A 19668-nucleotide genomic window follows, 5' to 3' on the forward strand; every position below is an offset into this window, starting at 1 on the left:
CAGCTGGGCAGCTGCAGGGATCCCAGCTGCCCGTGGCGAGTGAGAGCTCTGGGGTCCCCCTGCTGCCCTGTGGCTAGGAGCTGCTGGGGGCCTCCGCCAGCAGCTGTGGGGCTACCTGCTGACAGCAGTCCAGCCCCTGGGCAGAAAATGTCACTGAGGTTTCTGGAAGTCATGGATTCTGTGACCTCCATGACATAATTGCAGCCCTACTTATCACCTCATTATCTTTTTACGTATTCACAAATTGACACCATATCGTCTCTGCAAACGTGGTTGGCCTCAGTCTACATCCCCAACAGGTATGGCCTTGACTAATAAGTGGCAGACCACATCTTGTTATCCCTGGATTGGTGGTTGGATCCCAAGTCGGAGTTGCAGGCAGTTTTCTTCGCGATCCCATTCCCGTCATTGGCCCCGGTCTCAGATGCCTCAGATCTGGGCTGGGGAGCAAGCAAGACAGATTAAAGATTATCCTGGGGCCAGGACATATAGGGCCAGCGACGCCTGATATACCAGCGCATGAGCACGGCACTCAAGGGGGCGCCATGACTAGCCCCCCAATTGGCCTTGCCAGCACTGGTTCGGCACGTTGATGAGCCTTTTGGCAGTTGCCCCAACTACAGCTGCTTCTTTGGCCGGATCTGCTGTCCCAGAACCACGGCAGCCTGTTGCACCCAAACCTGGCAGTGCTGCACCATACGGCTTGGCTACTGCGTGGCTAAGCGTGGACAAACGGGCATGCTCGACCCGTGTTCAGCAGGTCTTGCTGGGCAGCAGGAAACCCTCCATCAGGACAACCTACCCGGCCAAGAAGAAAAGGTTCACGTGTTGGGCCTTGGAGTGGCGTATCTGGGCCAAACAGGCCCCGCAGCAGGATATCCTGGATTATTCGCTGCACCTCAAGCTCCAGGATTTGTCCCTCTCTTTGATCAAGGTCCACCTGGCTGCCATTTTGGCATTCCATTCTCCAATCCAAGGCAGGTCTATCTTCATCCATCATATGATGGTATGGTTTTTAAAGGGTCTGGAGCGCCTCTATCTGCACGTCTGGGACCTGGTTTTCCCTCCCTCCCCACCTGAATTTTGTGCTGCCAAAGCTCATGAGGTCTCCCCTTGAGCCTCTGGCTTTCTGCTCTCTCCTAGAATGTTTTGTTCCTGGTCGTGATAACATTGGCCTGCAGGGTGTCTGAGATCAGGACGCTCACCTCAAAGCCGCCCTATACGGTCCTCTACAAGGACAAGGTCCAGCTGCGTCCACACCCAGCATTTCTGCCTAAGGTCATTTCCCAGTTTCATACTGGCCAGGACATATACTTACCTGTCTTCTTTCCAAAGCCTCATTTATCAGATGAGGAACTCAGGGTTCCCTCTCTCCTCCCTTCCCTCAACATCAGGAGGGGGCTGGCCTTCTACATAGATAGAACAAAGCCACTCTGTAAGTCATAGCAGTTGTTCGTTGCGGTGGCAGACAGGATGAAAGGTTGCCCAGTGTCTGCTCAGGATTTCATCCTGGATCATAGCCTGCATACTGCTACTTAATCTGCTGGTTAAGGTGCCTCCTCCGGTGATTGTGATGGCACACTCGACTAGGGCACAGGTATCATCAGCAACCTTCCTAGCACGGGCACCGATCCAAGAGATCTGTTGGGCTGCTACCTGGTTGTCCAGCCACATGTTCGTGTCTCAATATGTGCTGACTCAGCAAGCTTGAGATGATGCTGGCTTTGGCAGAGCAGTGCTGCAAGCTGCAAGACGGTGAACTCCAAGCCCACTTCTATTGATACTGCTTGTGAGTTACCTAGAATGGATTTGACATGAGCAAGCACTCGAAGAAGAAAAGATGGTTACCCACCTTTTCGTAACTGTTGTTCTTCAAGATGTGTTTCTCATGTCCGTTCCATTACCCACCCTCCTGCCCCTCTGTCGGAGTTGTCGGCAAGAAAGAACCGAGAGGGTATAGGGCCAGCGATATACCTATACCCTATACCTATGCCTGATATACCGGCGCATGAGCACGGCACTCAAGGGGGCTCCACAGCTAGGCCCAAGGATACTGCAAAAGCAAAAATCTCCGATGACCGTGCACGTGGGCACACACAACCCTAGAATGGAATGGACATGAGCAACACATCTTGAAGAACAACAGTTATGGAAAGGTGGGTAACCATCTTTTCTATTGCAGTACAGAATGTTCTTTGGAATAGCAGAAAGTCCTCCACCAAGTACACTTACCTCATGAAATGGAAGATGTTTTCAGTGTGGTCCCAGCAGAAGGATATCTCCCTTCCAGGAGCTTCTGTTCAGTTTATTTGGAATTATTTGCTTCACCTAATAAAAAGTGGGTTTTTGATCAGTTCCCTGCAGGTTCACTTGGCTGCCATCTCAGCATTCTGTGCTCCTGTAGATGGAAGATGGGTTTATCCAACCCTATGACTGTTAGGTTCCTGAAAGGTTAGGACAGACTTTTCCCATCTATTAGAGTTCCAGTGCCATTCTGGGATCTAAATTTAGTTCTCTTGGTGTTAATGGGACTCCCTTGTGAACCTATGACTACGTGCTTCTTGTCTCATCTCTCAATGAAGGTAGCATTCTTAGTAGCTATTACTTTGGCCAGAATTATGGCGCTTCAGGCTTTGATGGCTGATTCTGCTTGTACGGTCTCTTGCATGGCGAAAGTTGGCTTGTGTCCTCCCCCCAGATTTCTTTCTTACATGGTTTCAGATTTTATATGAACGAGACTGTATACTTAACTAAACTTTGTCCTGAAACTCCGTTCTCACAAAGTTGAGAAGAAACTTCATGTTTTGGTTGTCTGCGGTGCATTGGTATTTTACCTGAAGAGAACTAAGGAGTTTAGAATAATCCTCAAGTTATTTAACTGTGTTGCTGATAGAATGAAGAGAAAACCTGTTACCTCTGAGAAGATATCTTCCTAGATCTCCTCCTGCTTTCATTTGTGCTATAGCCTTGCTACAGTACCTCTTCCCCAGAGTTTTAGCACACACTGCAAGCTCCAGCAGCTTTCCTGGGTCATGATCCCATCACTGACATTTGCACAGCTGTCACTTGGTCTTTGGTTCATATGTTCATTACCCACTACACACTCTCCCAAGACTCTAGAGATGATACTCAGTATGGGAGAGTAGCGCTGCAGTGCTTATTTAGGTGGACTCAGATACCCTCCTCCACCTGGAACTGTTTCTGAGTCACATAAAGTGGAATGGACATGTGCAAGCACTTGAAGGACAAAAAACTGTTATGTGCCTGTTCAGTAATTGCTGTGCAGTGTATCTCAAAGAACATGTCTGTTCCATGACCCATCTACTTTATCCTTTGCGTTGGAGTCACTCCAGATACTGCCTTCTGTTGTGAAAGAACTGATGAAAGTTGAGGGAGCTGCTTCCCTTCATACTTTAGACTGGTAGCAGAGGTTGCATGTGCCATCCCAACAGGTGCTGCTATGGGTAAAAGTGCTTGATGGACTGGTGCACAGACACACAAAGTGGAATAGACAAATGCAACACATCTCAAAGAACAGTTATTGAACAGTAACTGTTTTTTCCAGTTCTTCATATTGCCTGCATTTGTAAATAGATATCTAAGATGTTGAGTAGATTCCTCCCACTGTTTTCCCTCTTGTTCCTATGACCCTTATTATAATTTTCCATTTCCTCCTTCCCCCTCCCAACATCTAGCCCTCTGTTAACCTCACCTTTTTACATACCTTCCTGTGGGCTTTTGTCATCTGCCCTCTTTAATCTTGTTTAACACCCTCCTTACTAGGTTGGTGAGTGGGTTTCCAAATATGATGATCTTCTTGATCAGTTGGACCCCAACTCTTCCCAGTAGTCCTCCTAGCAGAACATGGTTGAGGAAGCCAGAGTCCTCCCATTGACATCATCTGAGCAGCCATGCATTAATCTCTAGGATGTGCGTGTTCCTGCGTGGACCATTAGCCAGAAAGATAGACGAGAACACAACCTGCACCCCTGACTCCTTCACCCTTACTATCAGAGCCCTGTAGTCATTGCTGATCTGCTCAGAGTCAGACCTGGCAGTATCAATAGTGTCCACATGGATGAGCAGAATGGGGTAGGGGTCAGAGGGATGGATGAGCAACCTTTCCGTAATGTCTCCGATGCAGGCTCCTGGCAAGCAGCACACCTGGGACATGAGGTCAGGTCAGCACATGGATGCCCCATACCCCTCAGAAAGGAGTCCCCAACTACCACAACCCTTCACTGCCTCCTCTTGGGGGTCATGGCTATGAGCTTCCCAGCATTGGGAGCAGATGGCTCCTCTTCATAAGCTATTGGGGTGTGCTCCTTTCCTCCTGTTACCAGTACAACATACAAGTTCTTGGATGGAAAAAAGTCCTAGGTGAGGAGTGGAGGACTGCCATCAGCCAGTCTCTTCCCTACGGAGCAGCTGGTTTTTCTTCCTTCTCTGGTGCCCCTGTAGCCTTTTCTAGTCACCTAGCATCCTCCATCCTGTAGATGAAGTCCTCATGCTCCTGCATGCTCTGCTGCCTCCAGTTCTTTTACCTGCTTCCTGAAGGACTCCACCAACAGACACATCTCACTCCAGGTGTCGTCCTCTACATGGTATGTTTAGCAGGGACATGCAGGCCACATTCACAGCAAGTCAAGGCCAGGACCGGAAACAACCAGAAACAATTTCCTTAGCAAGATATGGCATGCCTAAAAAAACACAAACAGAAGCAACCCCCTCTTTGTCATCCTCCCAAACACAACCTAAGTGCTGAGGCAGTTTTGCGCTCCTCTGGCAAGGTACATTGTAAGGATTTACCATGTTCATAAGTATTCTTTATCTTGGGGCATGGAATTGCGGGGGGGGAATGGGAAGAGGGGAGAAGAATCTCTCCCTTGTGGTTGTGAGAGTGACACTGGGCTCCCAATACTTTGTTTCCACAGGATGCATCACCTGGTTTTGATGGAGTTTGGAATATGAGAGAAATTAGTTACAGCATTCTTTACCGAAGTAGCCTGCCACTTCTTCATATCCAGTAGCTTCTACTTCATTTCCCTATCTTTTTTTCTGTTTGCTCTATTTACTTCCTTGCCAGCTTCCATCTTTGCTCCGTCTTTTTTTTTTTTCTCTCCTGCTTATTATGGGCAATGAACAGTTTTCTCCATTCATCTGTCTTCTTGGCAGACTGCAGAGATCCAAACATGAATTTACTGAATATTTCCTCTTCACTCTTTTTTCTTCTGCCGAAATTGGCAAGGAGTTCAGCAGTTGATAGCAACCCTCTCTGTAGCAGGCATATAAAGGCAGGTGCTATAAAACAGAGGAGACTTAGTGCAACTTGTAATGGCAAATGTGGCCACCATGGCAACAGAAAAAAAGTGTTCTTTTCACCAGTTTTCCCCATTTTCAAAATTTCTTTTCCTAAATATCCTGTCAGCTTTGAACCTCTGTCATGGTTAGCAGCTTTTTAATTAATTCCCAGAAAAATGGGATGCTATGCTTTGATGTAGTATATCTTTTCTGATTCCTTTTTTGATGGGTGCTTGGGGTAGGGGTTTGATAGATCACATAGAGAACATTAGTAACTGCAGTTGCATGTTAGCAGAGCTTCCCAACTTTGGAGGATATTCACCCTAAGGTTTAAGAGGGTGAGGGGCCAGCTATGCAGAGATATGGTTCCACCAGAGAGAGTGCTAGAATAGAAGGAAATCTCAGTTATATGGCTCCAGGAAACTTGCTTTGCCTTGTAACCTGTGTACCAGACTTGACTACTGTCTGTTCCAAATGTGCTGCTATTATGCCACCTAACATGTAAAAAGTACACCTTAAAATAAATAGCATATTTCACAGTTGTAAAATATGTACCATCTGTAGCCTTCAATGCAGTGCATGTGTAAACTGTTATATACCCCATTCCAGTGCTTGATAGGCTTGAAGTGATAGTTGTATAACCTCAGATACCTTTTCTTCAGTGGTAAATGTGATGCAGTGCTTGAAATGTTATGTCAGGGCAATGATCAAATTGTAGCTAAATGCCTTTGTCAGTGATATACTTCCACTTTTTCTGTATCAGTAAACAAGTATCTAATATGATGTGGTGGCTGCCTTACCATTTCTGGTCATTTGCACATCTGTTTTGTGCCTGGCCATGTGGTGGTGGTGCTGAGACCAACCCATGTGTGGTAGGATGTGGTGAGTATTGGATATTTGGGTGTTTTTAGAGCTCAATTTAATAGAGAAAGGAGGTAGGGAGGAAGAATGGTGACTTGTCAGATATGTAAGGTGCTGCATAGAGATGGACACTAGTGTCCTCTCCTATAGTTAAAGCCACCTGACTGCAAACAGGCATGCAGCATGCAATCAGAATATAGAAGAAAATTCCCCAAACTCCTCCATACCTGCATAAATAAGATATATTGATTAAGTATAACACCAAAAACTTACTGGATGAGGTCCCCTCATCATCCTTTTTTGTTGCTTCTTGGTGATGCAGTTGGTTCTCTGGCATATAGAAGAGGTGTGATTTGACTCAGGTATGTACTGCTGGCCTTTCAGCCTCTGATCAGACTATCCCTCACAAACCAGGGATTAGTGGTGGCCTCCCGGGCAAAGATAATTGGAGGTGCATGTGAACAGAAAAGTTCCTAGAGGTGGTGGTGCTGTCCCTTGTATTTTATGGCTCTGCACAGCTCTTTGGCTTTGCTCCGTCACTGGAAGCCCATCATCTTTTACCTGTGGCTATCAGAACAAATAATTTAACATTCTGATGACTATTGAGGAGAATGAGGCTGGCTGTGCGCCTCTCCTCAGAGGGCAAGGAAGTCCAGAAACCTGTTTACATGACTTCATGGGAGGACAAAACATAGTGGTGGCAGTTGTTTCAGGGTCCAAGTACTTGTTTAAAAAAAAAAAAAAAGGTGCAGATGCCAAAAGATCTTTATTTGCAAGTGGTATTTAAATGGAAGGAGGATATCTAATCTGTATCAACCTGGAGCAGATAAGTGTGGACAGGCAACCAGACAGGTCACTTCAGACATGAACCAATGCACTGGGAATAGCAGTGAGAGGACTAATAGAATCACTGTTGTTTATATGGAAATGGTCTGCATTGCCCTAACACCAGTATCATAGAATCATAGAACCACAGGGTTAGCAAGGGTCAGCTAGTCTAACCCTTGCCAAGATGCAGGATAAACCATCCAAGACAGATGACTATCCAGCCTCTTTTTGAAAACCTCCAGTGAAGGAGATTCCATTACTTCCCTAGGCAGTATAATTCCCTAGGCAATATAACTCTCACTGAATAATTAAGTTTATTTGAAAGTGTTTTAATTGTCTCAATATAAACTGCAAATGAAACTAATATAAGGCAGTTTCTACTGGAGAAAAGAGAGTTAAGCTTGTGTAACTTTCTGACTCCCTTAGTATTAGATTAGTATTGTATAGTATTAGATTTATCTATTTTTGATACTTATTGAGCTGCAAATGAGATTAAGAAAAGGTTCTTGCTTAACAGGAATAAAGACACTTGATTTTCCACCCTCCATAATATTTGTGAAGTGAAGTGAGTGGCATGGAGAGTCAGGGACCACCGAGTCCTGAGGCTGAATATGCACAGGACAGGCAGAGAGCAGAGAGCAGAGAGGCCCAGACAGGGCTTTCAGGAGGAGGGATGCCTTGAGGGAAAGAATTTGAGCTGAAAGTTGCTGGTAATGTGCAGTGCATGCATGGGGAGTGAATTGCACTTTGCTTACACTTATATAATTATTAATATAAATATAATAATTTGTGCCTCTTTCTTTACTGGCTTTCACTGTCTCTTTCATCACTCTATAATATAGACTGTTTTTTTCAAAGCCAATTTTTGAAAAAAAAAAGAAAAACTTCCTTGACAGACAGACAGACACACAACATTTACATTAACACAAGAAGGGGTGTGTGTGTTGGGACTGTGCAGTCACACAAGTTTGCATATGCCATGTCTGATTTGCTGTTTATGAAATCTGCACTTCAGGGTGCATATACTGCATGGTGATGGGGTTGAATGCAGAGGGTATGTTGATGGCAGTCCAGTCAAGGTCACTGCACACACAGAAATGACAACATTTAACACGGCAGCATTGTATCCACCTATCTCCAGACATGAATTGTTACACTGAGGGAGTTCTCACTTGCAAGTTCTCACTTGCATTCTTTATCCCAAAAGGAAAGCCTCCCTCTCCTCCCTCTCCTCATGTGTGTCCATCCCTACCCTGGGGTTGGCAGTGGGGGTCACCCCCAATGTTGTTGTCCATCTCGGCAGGTCGTGGGGGGGCGTGGCGCGATGATCGATTCTGCCCTCTCTCGGCTTTTGTGCAGGCACTTAACCAGCTCTTGCTTTCACCATTGCATGCGTCCGTTGGATGGCCCCCCCTAGCAGCATCCTTGATATTTATCTGCTCATCAAGATAATCGTAATTCCGGCCGGGCGCAGCTGTTGCCTGAACACGCCTCACCCCAAACACTGATGAGGTCCTGGAATGTATATTTTGTAATACGTATCTCTAAATATATATGACTTCCAATTGAGTACAGATGTTAATTATTAGTTGATTAATCTCAGTTGTCTCTGAAGGAACACTTAAGCCTGTCACCTGGCAGGTCATTGTTAACAAACTTCTTACAAGTATTGATAATGGGGCCTGTTCTCTTTTGCATGTCTAAGGCAATAGGAGTGTGAATTGCAGAGTGCACCAAAGTGTTGCTATCTAACTGCCTTCTGTGTATGCTGCTGACACAAACTAAAAGAGAGCTAGTTTGTGTTAACATATTCCTGTTTGAAAGAGAACTATGTTAATGCGAGCTAGGTACCTTTTCATTCATGGAAGGCAATGTCCACATACGGCAGTTAGATTGCAGCACTTTGATGCACTCTGCATTTCTCACCTCCATAGTCTGCACTGCAGTGCAATGTAGACAAGCTCTAAGAAACTGGCATCTTTTGGAAGGGTTGGCCATAATGATCTGTGTGTCTTCTGAATCCTCTGTTGGGATTATTGGAATTACACTGCTTTGGTTTCCACTATTTCAGTTATTAGATAGCTTTTAGTTCTGATCCAGTAGCTGTTGGCTGTTTTGTTCATGTGTGTCTCAGTTTGATTCTATAATTCTGCAGCATGGGATCAGTTTTTCATTCTATAGCAATACACTAATTTATTTCAGAACACTTTCATATGTATTTATTTTAATTGTTTACGGTTTTTTTATATTAAGCACTCATTTGAAAAATGGCAATAGCTCAGTGTGCGGAGAAGACTAGATTGTTTTTGAGAGACACTGTAGACACTACGTAAACTTTTTTCCAAGTTTGTATTAATTTTGAGAGCAATTAAATTTTTCATTGTTTCCATTTTAAACCTATGTATTCCTTTCAGGAAACCCGCATAAAGTGACTTAGAAACATTGATTCAATTTGCTAATTTCTAGTATGTAATGATTCCTTATCCTTGAAACGTACATGCACATCTTTCCATATTGATTGACTATTCATTTATTCTCTCTGCCTACATCATTTGATAAACATATTGCAAAAGATGTAAAGTTGTACTGCTAAAATTCTATACTGGATTACAAGTAGAATCTTGCATTCCCACTTCTATTTTAAAATAATTGCATTTGACTTCCAGTAGGCAGTGTGATCATTCTAAAATTATATTGGTCTTAAAAACTGCTTGCTTTAAACACCGAGTTGCTTAGGCCAGGTCTACACTACAGACCTATATTAGTATAACTGTGTTGCTCAAGGGTGACTGAACCCCCTGTGTAGAGAGCACTATGTTGATGGGAGAGCTTCTCCTGTCAACACAGCTACCATCTCTCGGGGAGATAGATTAACTATGCTGACATGAGAAGCTCTCCTGTCGGTTTAGTACCATCTTCACTAAAGCAGTGCAGCTGCTCCACTGTAGTGCTGTATGTGAAGACAAGCCCTTAGTTGATATGGAAGGATAGATTCATAGACTCTAGGACTGGAAGGGACCTCGAGAGGTCATCGAGTCCAGTCCCCTGCCCTCATGGCAGGACCAAATACTGTCTAGACCATCCCTGATAGACATTTATCTAACCTACTCTTAAATATCTCCAGAGATGGAGATTCCACAGCCTCCCTAGGCAACTTATTCCAGTGTTTAACCACCCTGACAGTTAGGAATGTTTTCCTAATGTCCAACCTAAATCTCCCTTGTTGCAGTTTAAGCCCATTGCTTCTTGTTCTGTCATTAGAGGCTAAGGTGAACAAGTTCTCTCCCTCCTCCTGATGACACCCTTTTAGATACCTGAAAACTGCTATCATGTCCCCTCTCAGTCTTCTCTTTTCCAAACTAAACATACCCAGTTCTTTCAGCCTTCCTTCGTAGGTCATGTTCTCAAGACCTTTAATCATTCTTGTTGCTCTTCTCTGGACCCGCTCCAATTTCTCCACATCTTTCTTGAAATGCGGTGCCCAGAACTGGACACAGTACTCCAGTTGAGGCCTAACCAGCGCAGAGTAGAGTGGAAGAATGACTTCTCGTGTCTTGCTCACAACACACCTGTTAATGCATCCCAGATTCACGTTTGCTTTTTTTGCAACAGCATCACACTGTTGACTCATATTTAGCTTGTGGTCCACTATAACCCCTAGATTCCTTTCTGCCGTACTCCTTCCTAGACAGTCTCGTCCCATTCTGTATGAGTGAAACTGATTGTTCCTTCCTAAGTGGAGCACTTTGCATTTGTCTTTATTAAACTTCATCTGGTTTACCTCAGACCATTTCTCCAATTTGTCCAGATAATTTTGAATTATGACCCTGTCCTCCAAAGCAGTTGCAATCCCTCCCAGTTTGGTATCATCTGTACCTCTTCTGTCCAAACCCCATTCTGCCACTCTTCTCTTGCCCATTTTCTCCCTCTGTTCCTGACACTCTTTTGCCCCACAGCTCTTCAAGCATTAGCTAGGCAGCTTCTTCCTTCTCCATGCTGCTTGCACACCAGCATAGGGCCACTGAGAACAAAAGAGAGACAGTTTCCCTACTCTTGGTTCTGGTGCTCAGTTCTACAGTGGTCTCTAGCAGCTGGGAGGAACAATTACAGGAAAAATCCTGCTGTGCCCCTGCAGCATTGTAATGGAGCAGGCTCAGTCACTCTGTGGGTTTGATACCTGTGCAGTCCAGCCAGCACTGCAATGGCAAAAGGCACATCCCTGCCAAATTTCAAGTCTCTGTTCCAAAGCACTGAAGTGCTAGAGCTTCTCAAAATGATTAAGAATGTTTTAATGTGGGCAAAACAACATATTCCCCCTTAGTCTTGTTCTTAGGAATGGCGGAACCTTTTTAACCTAAATTTTAAAAATAAATAAATAAATAAAATCAGCCTGAGGCAGACACCTGATGGCATGAAAGTTTTTGACAAAGTTATACTCACTTGTCATGAAAGTGTTAGGCAACTTTAATTATAGGCTTAGATGCCAGCTCCATCTGTAATTAAGTCTTTCAGGCCTATAGGCTAAATTATTTGTGCTTTTGGATAACCACTTTCACACAAAGGAAAAGATCATTTCAGAGGTCTTTTAGGTGAGTTGAGTCAGAAAGCCCAGCTACCTATGAAAAAACATTCAACCAGCCATAATTCTTTTCAAAAGTCAGATGATGCAAAGCAAGTGTAGAGGAGTGATTTTTTTTTCTTGGTCTGATCTTCATTCCTCCCTACCCGAATGTAATAAGTAGGTACTCTACTTCAGTGGATCAGGCTTTTGGTCCCAGAGCTCTTAGGGTTATTTTTATAGTCCAGATTAGAAAAAATTTTCTATCTAATGCCCAAAGTTCAAGGATTGGCAAGTAGGATTCCATCTTTTCTGGCCTAGTGAAACTAAGGGTGCAGAAATGGTAATTTTGCATGTTAATTTACATTCCATGTTTCATTTATATTATGTTGGAATGACCATCCTGAATTCTTGACATTTCAAAGTATTTGGTGAAATTTCAGTTAAACTTTGTTGTTCCTACATATTCAGGTTAAAAATCTCTGTGTTCTGTTATCATTTGTAATTATACAAATAACCATTGTTAAGAGGGATTTAAAAGTTAGCAGGCGATGTAGGAAGTGATATTAAGCTGCTTCTCCTCTTAGCAACTTTTGCTTTATTAATGCTGTCTGTCACTCAAGAGCAAAAGGGGAAATACTCATTAGTTTTCAGTTGGTGTAACTGAGGTATCAGATACAAATTTAAAAGTAAAACTTCCCTCCTTATTTTATCTGCCACTGAGAGAGTACTGCTAACGTGGTTGATACATTCAGCTTTCAGGAAGGCAAATTATGCCTTATTTTGATTAGTCCCTGACTGCATTAACATGAGTTAGAGGCCATTAATGTTCTACAGGAGACACATATTTAATAGTATTTTAGAGATAAGAGAATGGATTGAAGACATTAAGAAATGGGAAAGCTATTTTTTTTAGGAGTCTGCTGTATTTTGCAAAGAGTGTTGCTCGTATCCTTACTTGAATAAGGTAAATCTTGAACAGAGGCAGGAAATAATTTTCTAACCATTAAGCCGCCTGGTCTCAAAAATGCCAATGGATCAGACATAAGCAGGCACTGGCAAGTATCAACACTGAAGATCGTTAGACCCTGATCCTGCAAAGACCTAGGATCTGTCTACACTGGCAAGTTTCTGCACCACAAGTTATACCACTTTTATTAAAACATTGGAATTAAACTGCTGTTGTGTGTCCACACTGTGCTCCTTGTGACGCTGGAACGCATCCACATTAGCAGCTCTTGCAACGGCAAAGACAGCAGTGCATTGTGGTAGCTATCTCACTGTGCAACTGGCTGCAAGGTATTTTGGGAGGGGTTTACAATGTCTTATGGGGCAGACATAGCATCACATGATGCAGGTTTCCCAATCCCATTGTTCCATGCCAGCTACTTTTAACTGAAGTGGGGATGGGGGTTGGGGGAGGAGAGTGTATGACACGGAGGGTGTGTGTGTATGTGTGGGGAGAGAGTGTGTGTTTTGGGGGACAGATAGACTGTCAGGACGCTGTCTTATAAGTTCAGACAGCTGCAGGAAGCAACCAGTCCTGAGGCAATCTCTCTCTCTCACACACAGACACCTACCTCTGTGTTCAACAGTTGGAGCATTCCACATTAATGGTTTGCTTTGTGTCCCTGAGCAGATTAGCACAGCACGCAATAGCTGTCAGAAATGGTGCTTTGAAAGGGGAGGGGTGCATGTTTTCAGGGCAGCCGAGTTCAAAACAATGAGCAGAGTGGTAACTTGAGGCATTATGGGACAGCTCTAGAGGCCAATTACAGCACAGAAAGCAATCTAGTGTCTACACTGGCAATAGAGTGCTGGAGCCTCTGCGCAAATAGCCTTATGATTCTCGTTGAGGTGTTTTGGGTTTTTTTGCAGCGCTGCAACTGAGGAGTTTCTGCACACAAATTGGCATGGCAGTGTGTACATGTCTGCAGTTTGAGCGCAAAAAGCTGCTTTACAGCGCAGAAACTTGCCGGTGTAGACAAGCCTTTAGGCACATGCTTAACTTTCCACAGCATTGGCTTCACTGGAACAACTCACAGCACATAAATTAAGCACATGCTTGTCTTTGTAAGATCCGGAGCCTTAATTTGTAAAGGATCTGTTTTGTCCGTAAAGTAGCTTTTGAGATTTTCTGTTAGCAACATTATTTTATGTAATGTATTGAGATGCCATAATCTCATATTTAATCATGTATATGGAAAACACAAAACCTAATGTCTCCTATAAGTAGGGCCCTACCAAATTCATGGTCCATTTTGGGCAATTTTAGGGTCATAGGATTTTAAAAATTGTAAATGTCTTGATATTTAAATTTCACGGTGTTGTGATTGTAGGAGTCCTGACCCAAAAAGGGACTGTGGGGGGATGTAATGTTATCGTATAGGGGTCATGGTATTGCCACCCTTACTACTCTGCTGCTGGTGGTGGCGGCGCTGCCATCAGAGCTGGGCGACCAGAGAGTGGTGGCTGCTGGCCATGGCCCAGCAGCTCAGAAGTAAGGATGGTATGGTATGCTGTTGCCAACCTTACTTCTGCGCTACTGCCTTCATAGCTGGGTCCTCAGCCAGCAGCTGCCACTTTCTGGCTGCCCAGATCTGAAGGCAGCAGTACAGAAGTAAAAGGTGGAACAGTATGGTATTGCTACCCTTACTTCTGCACAGCTGCTGGTGGGGTGCTGCCTTCAGAGCTGAGTGCCTGGCCAGCAACTGCCTCTCTCTGGCCACCCAGCTCTGAAGGCAGTGCAGAGGTAAGGGCAATACCGCGACCCCCTACAATAACCTTGCGACCCCTCCATGACCCTGTTTTGGGTTGGGACCAAAGGCCGCGGGCTCTGGTCTTCCTGGCTGCCCTGCAACCCGGAAGGCTCTCAGCTGCCCCATGGCCCACACCTAGCTCTTGGCACCTGGCCCCACTCTGTGAAGGGGTCTCTGGGCAGAGGGTGCTAAGCATAAGGGTTTGTGGGGGTAGGGGGGTTAAGTAGGGGGCACTGTGATTCTCAACCTGCAGCCAAGGTAACACTTTGTGGGCCACATAGGGCCCACAATGATAAATAGGTTGAGAACCACTGGTATAGGGTACACAAAAGACCGGATTTCATGGTCAGTGACACATTTTTCATGGCCGTGGATTTGGTAGGGCCCTACCTATACATGATATTTTTTCCCTAATTCATCAGTTTTGGTAACTATTTCATATACTACAGTTCTATCATTAGACTGAAAAAAATGCAGCCCAAAATAACATAAATAAAAATAAATATATGGAGATATACCTATCTCATAGAGCTGGAAGGGACCCCAATAGGTCATTGAGTCCAGCCCCCTCCTTGCTTTCACTAGCAGGACCAAGTACTGATTTTTGCCCCAGATCCCTAAGTGGCCCCCTCAAGGATTGAACTCACAACCCTGGGTTTAGTAGGCTAATGCTCAAACCACTGAGCTATCCCTCCCCCTGTAAACTTAATTGTTTTGGTCATTTTCATGATTTAATATTAAACCTGTGTGTAAACTAGAATGTGGAAAGACTTGGCTAACCCCAGCCCCCTTTTACATGGAAATAAAATAAGCCACATACCTGGAAATTAACGTTATTTTAAAAAAGCTAAGTTTGTTCTGCCCTACCATATCAGAGACATAGGTTTCATACCTATCCCTGATCCTTTGATTCTTGGACCAATAGAGAGAAAGAGCTCTGCAAAGCAAAGGTTCCCAAACTCAGTCTCTACTCCATGGAGCACTTGTTACTGGTCTGCAGAGAGTTCGCTGGTCACTAAGGCCTGTTCTACACTAATGAGGTGAGTCGATCTAAGTTACGCTAGTTCAGTTACGTAAGATATGTAACTTAAGTCGATGTAGCTTAGATCAATGTACAGTGGTGTCTGCACCACGCTATGTTGATGGGAGATGTTCTCCTGTCGACATAGCTTCTGCCTCTTGGGGAGATGGAGTTCTGAAGTCGATGGAAGATCGCTCTCCCATTGACTTATGGCGTCTTCACTAGACCTGCTAAATTGATGCCTGCTGCATCGATTGCAGCAGCGCCAATTTAGCCCTTAGTGAAGACAAGCCCCTAGTATTGGCTGCTGCTCCTTTCTTCTAGCTGCTTGTACAGGTGTTCAGGCTTTTCACTGCAAACTTTTTGTCTAAAAAGGACAAAACGCTACATTAAAAGTTTTTTTAGAAGTTTATTAATATTACTTTTCCATGCAAGCAGTTGTAGTTGCCACATGACTGTCATTGCCATATTGATGTCAAACTATCACAGATGTATGAGGAGACAGACAATGCAATTGTTAATGAGGATGAGCTGTCCACAGACAATATTGTAATAGGTTGTCCAAACTATTAAATAGTTTGAGTATGTCTGATGAGGTTACATGGTGAGACCTTGCTATAGATTTTGGAGTTGGATTAAATGACTCAGATTGTTCCACAGTGACTCCTTTAACCAATTAAATAGGATTTGATGGCTCCAAAAGAAGTATAATCTAGTCCAATGCCTCTTTGCTTTCAACTATGCCATGTACCTATCATGCTAAACCTTGTGAAATCCTTACATGATGGTATGAAGATAATTGTAATGTATGAAAAGCAAGTGTCTGACTCATTTAACATCAACAATGCAGGGAACCAGGGTTGGGTACTGGTTTCTACATTGTTTAATATTTACTTCTCGTTCTTGCTTTAACATGTGTTCTGTGATGTTCAAGAAGGTGTCTATCTTACCACTAGACTAGGATGTTTGTTTAACATTGCAAGGCTAAGAGCTAAGATGAAGGTGAAGGAGATCATCATAAAAGACCTGTAGTTTGCAGATGATGCAGCCCTTGTGGCTCATAGTGTTGATGTCCTACAGCATCTTATTACCAAGTTTTCTGATTTATGCAAAATCTTTGGGCTAGCAATGAGTTTGAAAAAGACTGCTATCATTCATCAAGGCTCTTCAGAACCGGTTCCAGATGTCACCTTAGATGGTGTTCATCTAGATGTTGATGACCAATTTTGCTACCTTGGCTCTACTGTTACCAGCAAAGTAGATCTTGATGCTAAACTTACTAGTAGAATTGGTAAAGCAGCCAGGAACTTTGATCTTTTGCAAGACAGAGCCTGGAACAATAAATTGGCAACTAAAGTGGAACATCCATATTTGTGACAAGTGTTTTATCCACTCATCAATGTGGCTCAGAAACATGGTCAGCTTACACCAAACATATCAAAAGACTAAACAGTTTTCATATCAGATGCTTGCATAAAATTCTTCTAGTAAGATGGCAAGACTGGGTGACAAATGTGGAAATTAAATCGTGCTGATCATTCATGGGAATGTTGATTAGTAAGAAAAGACTTAGGTGTCAAGCCAATGCCAGATTACAGGATCCCAAAGAGTGTGCTGTACTCTGAAGCTCGCAAAGGGTCTAGAAAGAGAGGTAGACTGCTGAGCGAATTTCAGATGCTTGCAAAGATTGATTTAGTATCCTTTGGACTCTCTGTGGATGATTGGGAAAGGAGTGCAGAATGCCACTCTGGTTGGCGGAGTCAACTTGTAGATGGAGTGAGGTGTTGCGAGGCAGACTGGGTCAAGCTTTGTGATGACCGGTTTTATAGGAGGAAAGAATCTGCTGCTCCGATTCAGAACATTGCTAGTTCGCGGATGTGCCCTACCTGTGGATGGGACTGTCACTCGCATATCGGACTCAGCAGCCATCAAAGAACTCATTGGCGCATACGCCATGCTCTGTAAAGAGTGATGGTATCATTGATGGGTCCAAAAGAAGTATAATCTAGTCCTCTGCCTCTTTGCTTTCAGCTATCCCATGCACAGTTCCAAATGGAGAAAAAGACACTTAAATTAGCACAATATTTTGAGTCTTCCAAGTTTAATTTTACATCTGATATTTGTTTGTTTAGATTGTAAACTTTCTTGAGGCACAGACTGAATCATTTAAAGCATAGTTCCCTCTAATGTGCGTGCCTGGGCGGCCTCACACAAGAGAATGAAGGGCCATCTACCTAATTAGTAGAGCTGCGCAGGCGTGGCTCCACTAATTAGGTGCCTAGACCCTGGAGAAGATACACATGTAAGGTGAGGGGGTGGCCTTGGGGAGAATAGCGGGTAGGTGAGAGGGGCCAGCAGGGAGGAATTTGGGACATGCAGGGATGCAGCGGCCAGAGAAAGAGGCGACTCTCCCTAGCTCCAGGGCTTCAGCTGCCAGGGAGAGATGGCCATCCTTCCCAGCTTCAGCGCTGTGGCGGGGGAGAGATCTCCCTCCTTCCCAGCACCAGCTCAGGGCCTGCCGGGGTGGGGGAGAGAGGGAGAGACCTTCCTTCTTCCCAGCCCCAGCTCAGAGGCTGCCATAGTTGGGGGGGAGAGCACATCCATCCAGAGCCAGCTTTAGCAAGTGCGGGGCCCAATTCCTGGGGGCGGGGCTTGTATTTACCGGGCGTTGCTCTCAGTCTTCAGCAGCACTTCCAATTGCCAGCTGGGAGAGTGGGGCCGCGGGCCTTGCCGTGTTCCAGCCGGGGTCACGGGGCTGTGGGCCTGCCGCACTCCAGCAGCGCTCCGACCGCGGTCGCGGGGCCATGGGGCTGCCGCGCTTCGGCCGGTGCTCTGGCCAGGAGAGCGAGGCCACCGAAGACCCCAGCGGAGCGGACTGCCGCCGGGGTGAGTAAAAAAAAAATCTAAAAGGCGCCTGTGGCACGGGGCCCGATTCTGGGGAATCGGGCGAATCGGCCTAAAGCCGATCCTGCATCCATCACATTAGAAAGGTAAGACTACTGATATTAAAATACAAGTTGTGTGCTTTTATTTGTAGAACAAAAATAGTGCTTTTATCCAAAGCACCTTACAATAGTTAGCTAATAGTGCAAACAACATTTGGAAAGATCATTAAGTGGTCTGCTGAGACCCTCAGCAATTTTCAAGTGGTCCGCAAAAAAGAAGTTTGAGAACCACTGAGTTAGAATATTTCTATCATGGTTACCCTCGTGTTTTTCTAAACCCAGTTAAGCCATGTTTTGCCAATGAAAATTAGTAGTCCACTGAAGAAAATTGTGACAGATTCTGTGCCTGTGTAGCCATGTTTTTACTTGTTTAGGTTTTTTAAAGTTTAAGATTAGTGAGTAAACAATATTCAGGAGACCTAGTTGGAACCTTTTGTCAATGTTTTTGCAGTGAAATAGTGAAGATATTCAGAAACATTTCTATAAAATGTATTTATCATTTGAACTAGCTGTAATATAAATAAAGTCTTATTTGACCACCTAGCATCAGGTATCTTATTGGAATTTACTAACACAGGCCAGTCCTTCAAACCATACTTAAGTGGGTAAAGGTTTTTATCAAACCCATATTACTTACTGGAAATTGATCAAATGCTGAATTCTTTCATCCCTTTTCAATGTGACGTGTGGATTTAACCATAACATTTCCATCTATTGGAGTGTTCAGTGGGTATTGTATTTATCTCCAGGGGATGTTGAGGATTAACTGTTTTAAAGCATTTTATGACCCTGGAGTGAAAGGTGCTATGTAGGTGCAAAATAATCTTTGTTTGCTTTAGCAGTGAAAATATAGGAGTATGTTTTTGATAAAAAATTAGATTACGGTATATTTTATGTACACTTTTTATTTTAATTTTTTGATTTAGGAAGATTCCTCTTCCCCCCCCCCTTTTTTTTCACTGAGAAGGGAGATTATAAAGTAGATTTTATTTCAATGTTTTATTTGGCTCCCACTTAAGTTAACTGGCTTCTTAGTCAAAATATTTGTAGTGGTAATACTCACCACCACCACCCCCTGAGGGGTAAAAAAGTTTGAGCTGTCTCTTCTTTTAATTTTGTTCTCCCCCAACTGATTATTTTTTGTTTGTTTCTTGTGTGTTTGTTTATTTCCACACACCTTCTTGTCTTTGTCTATCATGCAGTAAAGTCCTCGAGGCTCCACCCAACTCTTTCCCTTTTAGCTTTTTAAGACCCCCTACTCCCCATTCCAGAAAAAAATCCCTCACTGCAGTGAACTCAGTGGATGCTCTGCATGCTCAGCACCTCTGAAAATTAGCATTAGTCACCAACATTGGAATTTTTTCTCTGTCTTTACAATGACTAATGTTAAAATGC

The 19668-nt window shown here is 44.0% G+C and overlaps 1 protein-coding gene across 2 annotated transcripts in view; it reads left to right on the top strand.

Moving 5' to 3' along the window:
• REV3L (REV3 like, DNA directed polymerase zeta catalytic subunit) overlaps positions 1-19668 on the top strand; it is a 231500-nt gene that overhangs the window by 63233 nt on the left and 148599 nt on the right. The window lies entirely within an intron of this gene.

The sequence above is a fragment of the Mauremys reevesii genome, linkage group 3 (assembly GCF_016161935.1).
Source record: "Mauremys reevesii isolate NIE-2019 linkage group 3, ASM1616193v1, whole genome shotgun sequence".
NCBI classification, from domain to species: Eukaryota; Metazoa; Chordata; order Testudines; family Geoemydidae; genus Mauremys; species Mauremys reevesii.